The sequence below is a fragment of the Podarcis vaucheri genome (assembly GCF_965113315.1).
Source record: "Podarcis vaucheri genome assembly, chromosome: 1".
Taxonomy (NCBI): Eukaryota; Metazoa; Chordata; class Lepidosauria; order Squamata; family Lacertidae; genus Podarcis; species Podarcis vaucheri.
Window position 1 is genome coordinate 135,865,082 of NC_138759.1, and position 8,661 is coordinate 135,873,742.

Sequence of the window (8,661 nt, forward strand, 5' to 3'; positions counted from 1 at the left end):
ACTCAGTACATAACACCTCCCCCCAAGAGGGGCTGCTGGTGCCCCACTCCCAGCGGGAAGGCAGCGCAGCACCACCGGGGACATGGGGCGCTGCAGCTCATCTCTATGCTTCTCCCCCTCCTCTTCTTCACCGCCTCAGAGCCTCGCTCGCCCTCCCCCAACTCAGGCCCGCAGAGCCCGCAGCAGAAGTTCAGGGTGAGCCAGAAGGAAGCTCCCTGGCTCACGCCTCGGTTTAAATAGCCCCCCCCCACCAGTGGGTTGGTTGGCTGGAACTTTGACATGGCTGGGACCTGCGGTGCTGCTCTCTGCCATGGCGCCCACCATGTTGCCTCGCCAGAAGTCCCCAGGCATAAATCTGGGGACATTAATTAAAATCCAGGGACAGATATTGTCCGGGGACAGATTGGTGAATCTGGGGACTTATGGGGAAGGGTCTGCCACTCTGTGGTGGCACCTCTGCTTTACGTACAAAAGGTTCAAGTTTCAAGCCTTGACCTCTCCGGCCAGGGCTGAGAAAAATTCCTTTACTCCTCTCTTCTTTAGTGACGGGTGAGGAGACCCGTGCTAAAACAGCAGGTCAAGGGGGCAGATTTTCTGAGCAAAATTCTCTCCCTGCTTTGTAATCTTATCACAGGTGGGGGGGGGGAGCTTCCTCTGCCACTGAGGGGGTTGGTAGAAGATAAGCAAGAGATTCTAGGAAGGGTAGCAAAAGAATCTGAAAAATCTCAGCATGCAGAATCCTTTCACAAACTTGCTGTTTATTCTGGATTACCAACACTTTCTTCATATTTTTTTTACAGGCTGCTATCTACATGATGAAATAATTTACCTGTGGCTATGTATTTATTTTTGTACACATACACTATTACATTTTTTTGTTTGTGCCATTTTAGCAGCATGGTTTTTTATAATCAGTCTTTAATTTGCACTAAAGTGTGTGTGAGTTTCTGCAATTGAAAAGGGGTTTCAGTGCAAGACTGTTGCTTTTTAAGCCATCTTTCCAGTCAACCTTTTAGTTAGTAACAAAACCAAAACAGTTTTAAGCACAGTTTTAAGTTTTTACACAAGAGTGCCTAAAAATGCTTTAGCACAAATTAAATTAGTGAGCTTTTAAAAATTGATAAAAAATGGATTTTTTAATTGGCATGTTCAGAATTGGGTATTTCCTTCCAACTTAACAAGAGTGATATGCCACAATCACCAGTGTGGACAGAATATGGAATATGTGGAAGGTCAACTGCAGTGCCAGATGCAGTTTAGAGCAACAGCTGATTTGGTATCACCAAGAGCCACCAGTCTGCACGTTCAGATAGTGAAAGCCTCTTCAGTGACATCCCACCTGGCAGCTCCTGAAGTTCCCACTTAGCCAGCTCAGTTCTGCTGCCTGCTGGGTCCAGGAATAGTGACTATGGGCCTCCCAGTGCAGGCAGAGCTATGCCAACACACATCATTCTCACCCTGCTGAGGCTATTCTAGCATGTGCTAGAATAGAGAAAATTAGGTTTGCAGGTAGACACAGAAGGAAACCATTGGAAGAGACCCTCTTGTATCCTTCTGCTCCCCAATTCAAACATCTCACCTAAGAAGGTTGGGGCTTTCTGTGTTGCATTTCAGATCTGTAAGCATAAAATATGGTGGGAATCTGGAGAAAGTTGGCATTATTGATTATCCCAACCACTCTTTCAACCTAGGGCATTTCCAGACAACCTGTTTATTGAGTATCCATCCTGATTTGTTTGCAGGGAGGCTAGATTATTTTTGTGTGGCTGGGATAGCCCAGTTAAATGGGCAGCATATAAACATATTATTATTATTATTATTATTATTATTATTATTATTATTATTATTATTATTATTATTATTATTTTGTGGGGAGGTTCAGTGGTGCTGGATCAAGGCAAGTCATCCCAATCCTAGGTGTTCTCTAAGAGTACACCCTGATTACGCCATGGAGAAGGAGATGTCCTGAGTTCACACATGTCTAAAGGGGCACATTATTATTTGCTATTACCACTCATGTTCCACTGCCAATTCTTGTCAGGTAAGTTTGGGGACTGAATGTCAGCCTTCAGGAGTATTAATAAAAAACTGATAAAGGAAGAATCAAGGATGTATGGTCCCAACACAGATAAAATGTATCTAAGGTATTCACCATCAAATGATACCCAGGGGTGGCCCATTCTGGTTCGCCATCACACACACCTGCCCAAACCTTGCTTATTGTGGTTGCACCACTGCCGTGGCTTCCACAGAGCTCACAAGATCTTGGCAGAAACCACCATGCCGCTCAGTGGTGGCCAGGCAGGCTGACCGTGGGATTCTGCCCCTCCAGGGGGCTGCTTCAGTCTGCCTCCTGGGGGGGCCAGCCCTGGTGATATCAACATGTAGAAAGGTGCTACTTTGCGCACACAGAAAAACAGCCAATTTTCCTATCTTTATGAGAGGTTAAGGCTATGTGCAACTCTCTATTTTCTACCTCCATAAAGAGTAAATTCTGCTAAGGGGACATGAAGATTGGCCTACTCCTTGCCGGTTTCCAAAGAATGCCAGAAATGTTCCTATCTCCTGAGGAATGCTGGTGCTGGATGGAAGTCAAGAGTTGTACATAGAATATGCTTTGATCTGAGTACAAAATATCTCCAGAGGTGCCCAAGGTTGTTTTGCCAGTTCCCAAATCCAAAACTTATAACTATTTCCAACTTGCTCTTAACTGGTTTTCTACCCCTTCTGTCACAAGCGCTGTGCTCTAGGGAAAGATGTAGCGTATCAATATTTTGACAAAGTCCACAGGCCCTGACCAGCACACGAGAACCAGAGAGCTTCTTGCCTTCACAAAGATAAAAGCTACCATGCAGAAACCGACTGACATCTGTGGCAGGTCTGGTTTACATCTCAGAAGGAGCACTGTGACCTAGAAAAAGAGAAAAGTGATCTTTAAATACCTCTGCTGACTCACCAACCAGCACTGCACAACACAGATGTCACTGAGACAGAGGGCGGGTGTGAAAAATGCAAGCTATAATTCTTAGGGAAAGACTTCAAATGAAATGCCAATATTAATTTATTAGGACCAATTATCTTTACTCACTCCCCTCCAATTTATATAATGTGCATCTATGATATTGGCTGAATACAGTTGTAATTAATGTTTGGAGCAAATGTATCTTTCCCACTCACAATTTTTGTATTTTCAGTTGAGTATAACATTTGCAAATTCATTGCTAGGTTGCAGAGACCTTCCTGACAAATACTTCAAATCAAGCAGATAAGATCTATGAATTGCACCTGAGTTGAAGGTTGCTATTATATCACTTTTAGATGAAATCTGCGGGTGGGAAGACAGGAATATTTATCTTTTTTCTTCTTCATATTCTTCTCAAGACCGGATATCAGGGACTTCTGTTGTTGTGGAACTAGAAGCTGCTGCTGCTGCAATGCCAGCAATGTGTCAGATGTTTATCTGTGTCTCAGCTGTTACCAGGAAACAAAATGTTGACCAGAGAGTTTGGCAGGGATGAGAGAGAAAAGAAATCAAGTGACAACTGTTTGCTTTAAGGAAACTGGAATGTTCTCTGCAAAAAACCAAAACCAAACAAAAGCCCGGGCAAAGTGAGGCAGGATCTGTTTCAGGTAAGAAGAAAGTAGGGGTGTGACTGCTGTTATTAACTCTTCTTATACTGTAGATATACTTCTAGGATGACCAATTAGCTAGCAGCAGCAACTGGCAGGTTAAAAGTGAGAATTATAGGAGCTGGGTTAAAAGTTGGCAACCCTAGGCTATGTGCCACATAGCATCGTGTTTTTAATATTCTGTTGGGAGCCGCTCAGAGTGGCTGGGGAAACCTAGCCAGATGAGCGGGGTATAAATAAATAAATAAAGTATTATTATTATTATTATTATTATTATTATTATTATTATTATTATTGGTAGGGTGGCCAACTCCCCACCTCCCACTGACAGAATTCCCATGTCTCTAACAGCAACATATTAGGCATCTTTTCAATGGGCACAACTGTTTATACAAAAAGAAATTCCTCAAAGCAACTTAATAATAAAGTAAAGTACAAAGAGGTAAGATAAGTTAAAGCCAAATTAAAAGAAAAGAAAAGAAAAGAAAAGAGTAACATACAAAGAAACCTCCTTAAGATGGACTTAGTAGTGGTTGTGATCCTGGTCACTTCACTTGTCAAGCTCATTTACCCACCAACCCCCATCTTACCAACCCCCTTGCACCTCCCTTTACACTTCGCACTTCTTCACACCCCCAACACCCAAGACTTTGCCTACCTCTGCAGTTTGCTTGGACTGCTTGCCTACTAACCTGTCCACACCTCCCTCCCAGTGGCGTAGCGTGGGTTGTCAGCACCCGGGGCAAGGCAAGTAATTTGCGCCTCCTAACCCGTGGATTTGCACCCCCTAACCCTAACCCCCAGATGTTGCGCCCGGTGCGACGGCCCCCCCCCGCACCCCCCACGCTACGCCACTGCTCCCTCCTCAGCTTCCCCCCTCCTTGCCTCACCTGGGCCACCCACTTGTTGACCTGCCCATCTCCATCCTCTGGCTCTCTTCTCTCCTTGTCTCTCATGGCCCTCCATCTCCACCCTTTGGATCCCTCCTCCTAGCTTGAGCCAGCTGACTGCTCAACAGCCCCGCTGCTCTTTCCACTGCAGGTCACAGTGCCCCCTCTCTGCAGCTGCTGCCCCGGCTCACATTGCTCACCACACCCACTCTCCACCCCCCTTGACAAACACTCTCCTCCCCCAACTCCTTCCAACCCCAGCCATCCCAGCCGATCTGCCACTCCCATCCCATCCCCAATTCCCATCCTCTCAGAGTTTGTCCCAAACTCCCCTCTCCCCATCCCCCCTCAGCTTGCTCTAATCCAGGGATCAGCAGCCTTTTTCAGCCGTGGGTTGGTCCAGCGTCCCTCAGACCATGTGGTGGGCTGGACTATATTTTGGGGAAAAAATATGAACGAATTCCTAAGCCCCACAAATAACCCAGAGATGCATTTTAAATAAAAGGACACATTCGACTCATGTAAAAACACGCTGATTCCTGGACCGTCCGTGGGCCAGATTGAGAAGGCAATTGGGCCAGATCCGGCCCTGGGCCTTAGTATGCCTACCCATGGCCTAGATCAGGGGTGTCAAACTCAAATTCATCGGGGGCCGCATCAGCAGTTTGGTCACCCTCAAAGGGCCGGTTCGAGTTTGAGTGTCTTCAAAGCCCATGACACCTTTAACAGCTGGATTAAGTAATGCAGAGCTTCTGGCTCATGGAACACTACACCTTGATTTCATTTGAATACGTATATGAATATAAAAATTATTTGCTGTTTGGCTTGGTGTTTAAGTTACACAAGATGTGCAGGTTTTAATTTTTCTCATTCCCCAAATTTTAATCGAGCATTTGTTTGGATTTTTTCCCCTTTGCTACCTACCCTAAATCTTTGAGGAGGGCGGCAACTGATGGCAGGACCCTGTAATAACATTGAGGAAAAAATTGCATGATGTGTAAATACCCTAAAAAATAAACCAATTCCTTATCAGCTTTTTTCCCATATATAAATTTTTGTGAGCCCGAAAAGAAGTTGAGAGCAGCAGCAGCGGCCTCCCATATCCAACCCCGCCCTCGCCGTGTCAAATAAGTCTCGGCTAGATAGCTGGAGGAGGGGGAGGCCTGCACCTGCGCAGAAGGGACCCGAGACGCCCTGTGCGCGCGCCGTAGCCCAAGCTTCCCTCACAGATATATATATACCAGACTACATGGGCTACATGATGAGGTCTGGCGGGCCAGATTCGGCCCGCGGGCCTTGTGTTCGACACCCGCCGCCTAGATGAACTCAATTGTGTTTTTAGTATTGTGAACAAAAGCCGATTGCCATCCGTGACTTCTTTTCCTGACCTGTGGATGAACCTGCATTCCTGAAAGTCCCTGGATGCTATGAATGCCAAAATTTGGGATTCCCTCCAAACCTGTGCCAAAGTTTTGCAGTCATTTTCCAGCCCTCTGAAACAGAAATTGATCCATCAAACCAGGGTTTGTAGTTAACACCCCAAAACCCAACAGCGTCCAAATCACTTCAAACCAGGGCCAAAGTTCGGGAACAGTTTTGCAGCAAAAACGCCACAATTTTCAGCCCCCCCCAACTGAGTAATTTAAACTGAGCCCCACCAAACCGAGTAACTGATACTCAGACTTGAGGGTCATCAGTATCAAGCCAAAGCCCAACACTGTCTGATTCATGTAAAAACACACTGATTCCCAGACCGTCTGTGGGCCAGATTGGGAAGGCGATTGGGCCGTATCCGGACCACAGGCCTTAGGTTGCCTACCCCTGCGTCTAATCTCACGATCCGCCGCTGCTCACTCTGCCTACTCATGCTGCCAGGCTGCCTGCTTTGCACAGTTGCTCTGCCTGCAATTGTCATGTTGCAGTTTGCATAGTCACCCATGGGAACTGCAACATGGTGACACCTTGCATTTCTATGTATATAGAAATGTATATAGAAAGATGTAATTACACACACACACACATACACACATGCACATCTATATTTCTTAGTTCCCTATATATATAAGGTACATGGAGACTAATAATAATAACTCTGGGCTGCTTCCAACAAAAGATTAAAAATACATTAAAGCAGTGGTGTGTAGAAGGTGACTGTGTTGCAATATGTTCCATAGGGCTCACACATATTTAACTTGAAAGGGAAATTTATTGCTGCAGCTTGTGAAGTTGCAGTGTATTGGTTACAAAATGTAGTCGTATGCTAGGCTTATGAAGGGCTCACATAGGTATGAATTTTGGCTTTATTTTCTAAGCAAACATGAGAAGGGCCCTGATCCTGTCTCAGTCATTGCAAACAAATATTTTGAGTGAGTGGGGCAGAGTGATGGGGGAAACTCATACAAGTAACAAAACTCTGTGCCCTTCATAACTGATGCATGAGTCCAGGAAAGCTTTTGCAACAATAACACTCCATTGCGTTATCTTTCTTGCGATTGAGATCCCAGAACAGTTTTCTATGTCTATGTAGTCTGAACCACTGTAGAGTGAACTGGAAATTGAAAAGATTCTTTGACCTTTCCTAGGATAGCAGAATGCATTGTTTCACTGCTTCAGATGGAAGTCAAATGGGATACTGAACCTGAACCAATTGTGGATTGATTAGCAATGTAAGAGTTGGTTTACTTTGCTTTCACTCATGCTTAACAATCCAATTTCTTGACAGACCTATCAGACCTATCAGAAAGTATGTTCTTACATGTTTGTCTAATGTACACATAGATACTTTTTTAGTTATAAATAACTAGATTTGATGTGCTCTGTTTGGGAGCTAGCCTAGACAGCTCAGTTGTGACATGCTGCGCAATTTTTAGCACATTTATCCACAGCAATCCTCACTGAGGTCAGTTTCAGACAGTCTGTTGACTGAGCATTCATCCTGATATGTTGTCTAACCTCCCTGCAAACACATCAAGCAATTGTCTCAAACTTTACAGTGCATTTTCCTGTCACTTTCCTTGCTACAAAAGTCTGGGGTTTTGTTTTGTCTTTTGTTGGAAGGTGGTTTGTAGCTCAAGAGCTCCAAATTCAATTGAACTGTGCAACCTGAATTTACCAGTGTGATTGAATCCCACCCACAAAATAGGAACAGTCTCGAAGTACCATGAGTTACAGGGAGCTTACTCCCAAAGTAAAAACACAATTTACCAAAGCTGTTTTTAACCAAAAAGAAAACTAAGGGCTGTGTCAAACATGAAAATAATTTCACTACTTGGAAAGCAGGAAAAGGTGGGCAAACCACATGTAGGTCAGCACCTGTGATGATCAAGGCACATCAGTTTTGCTGTGTGTACACATGATATACATGTACAGCTTGTATACAGGCAGAGAACAGACATATACCACATTATGCATGGTGCATGGTATGTTCATGCTTTTCCCTACACCTAAGTATTTTGAGGAAGCACTGTTTATTTTTAAAGCCACATTTTGCACAACTGGGAAAAGAAGTGTGCAACTGCATAGCTGCTTTAAAAAAAAAAATTACCTCTACCACCACCTACTGGACATAGTAAATAGTGTAGCATTATTCTTCAACGACAAATGCATCCACCAGAGCAACTTTTTCATTTTCCACATCTCTCTCTCTCTCTCTCTCACACACACACACACGGTCTTGGTCCGTGGGAGTGATCCGGCCCATGGCCAGGAAACCTTGCTGACCCCTGGTCTAGCTCCTACAATTGAAGGGCAATCAATACCTTGTCCTTTTCAAGGGACTAATAGTTAACTGCAGGAAATGGAGAATGACTGTTCATACTGGGGGAAGGGGCTATAATATTGGATCGGGGTGCATAGTATATAACCAAATAAAGAAAGGAAAAGGTAAACTTAAAAAATGTTCTTTTCCTGCAACAGATGAATTAGTGGAAGTAATAGCATTTGTGCTCCCTGCAACAATTGAAAAAGATACACATGCATTATAGAAGCTGTTCCTTTGGCAATGTGTGCTTCTATTTTGTTCTGACTGGATATCAGATCTGTCACTACCTATCCATACATGTTCCCAGTCACCATATTTCAAGCATTCAACATGAATGATCTGTCATGCACGCTTCAACTTAAGGAAAGAAGAACTACACAA

General features: G+C 44.4%; 1 long non-coding RNA gene across 1 annotated transcript; it reads right to left on the reverse strand.

Annotated features, from left to right (window-relative positions):
- Positions 1 to 738: 738 nt before the first annotated feature.
- On the reverse strand, positions 739 to 4,662 carry LOC309525337. The gene is made up of 2 exons (XR_014216156.1): positions 4,521 to 4,662; positions 739 to 3,471 (listed from the first exon to the last, which is right to left on the reverse strand). It is a non-coding gene; the product is annotated as an uncharacterized lncRNA (long non-coding RNA).
- Positions 4,663 to 8,661: the final 3,999 nt, after the last annotated feature.